Source organism: Hibiscus syriacus, unplaced genomic scaffold (assembly GCF_006381635.1).
Source record: "Hibiscus syriacus cultivar Baekdansim isolate YM2019G1 unplaced genomic scaffold, ASM638163v2 tig00110347_pilon, whole genome shotgun sequence".
Classification (NCBI taxonomy): Eukaryota; Viridiplantae; Streptophyta; class Magnoliopsida; order Malvales; family Malvaceae; genus Hibiscus; species Hibiscus syriacus.
Genome location: NW_024062698.1, coordinates 368176 through 369302, shown reverse-complemented (window position 1 = coordinate 369302; position 1127 = coordinate 368176). Strand labels below are relative to the sequence as shown.

The 1127-nt window shown below is 35.4% G+C and overlaps 1 non-coding gene across 1 annotated transcript; it reads left to right on the top strand.

Moving 5' to 3' along the window:
- The first annotated feature begins 580 nt into the window (after nt 1-580).
- LOC120120784 lies at nt 581-687 on the top strand. Its single transcript, XR_005515933.1, has one exon. It is a non-coding gene; the product is annotated as a small nucleolar RNA R71 (small nucleolar RNA).
- Nucleotides 688-1127: the final 440 nt, after the last annotated feature.

Sequence of the window (1127 nt, the reverse complement as noted above, 5' to 3'; positions counted from 1 at the left end):
GTTGTTGCGGTTGCATTGTCTGATAAGATGACTATTGATATTACAACATCGACTATTGTTGTGTATACTATTACTGCTGATAATGCTGTGTATTCCCAAAATTTAATTGAAATGTCGGAGTTTAGTTGTGATGATTTTGGAAATTTGGATTATAGGTGTTCCCATATGTGTTGATATTATTATTCCTGTTATAATTTCTCACAAAATACATAGATTGGGATTTTTTGGATATTCTTCAAAGTTATGGTTATCACCACAATAAACAAAATTGACAAAAGAATTTGCTTTTACCTTATATATACCTTTAGGCTTTCTCATTATCTTCATCATTTTAGTCAATGTTGTCACATGTGTGGTCAGTGTGTTTAGAGCATCGTTGTCCACTGATGCAACAACACGTCTACCCGACATAATCCTTATATTGGGGTATTAATAGTCATTGTTAAAAAACCTCTCCAATATATCATAAGCTTTGTTATAAGACTTGTCCAAAAATACTCTATTGGCAGAAACATCTACAACCATCCTTGTTTGAATGTTAAGTCCATTTTAGAATATCTACGTTTGCAGCTAGTGTTGGAAACCAAGCATCAGACATTTTCATAGCAAATCCTTAAATCACTCCCAAGCTTCATAAAGGTTTTCATCTTCCATTTGCTTGAAAGATGTAATGTTGTTTCTCAGCCTTGGATTCATGATTAGGACGGTTGAATTGCATCAAGAAATTTTGGCCAAGTTCGTTCCATGATGATATAGCACCAAGTGGCAGCAAAAATACCACACATTGTCTTTGTCGCAAAACGAGTATACAAGGCCTCCTTGGGCACTCTTTGCTGTAAAAATGAGTCACACAATTCCATAAATGCTCTCAAGTGTGCTCTAGGATCCTCGAATGTGCATCCCACTATATTATCCCATTGATTGCAACATTTGGAACATCACCAGTTTCAATTCAAAGTTAGTAACATGGATGGTCGGTCGAACAATGCCATGATTCAAATCATCTAATGTGAGCACAACATGCTCATGGATTGGCCTATTCCTGTCATCGATATTGTGTTAAGCTGGGAGCATCAGAATATTTTGCAAAGGTAGAATTATTTCAACATTAAGCACTTATTGTTTGT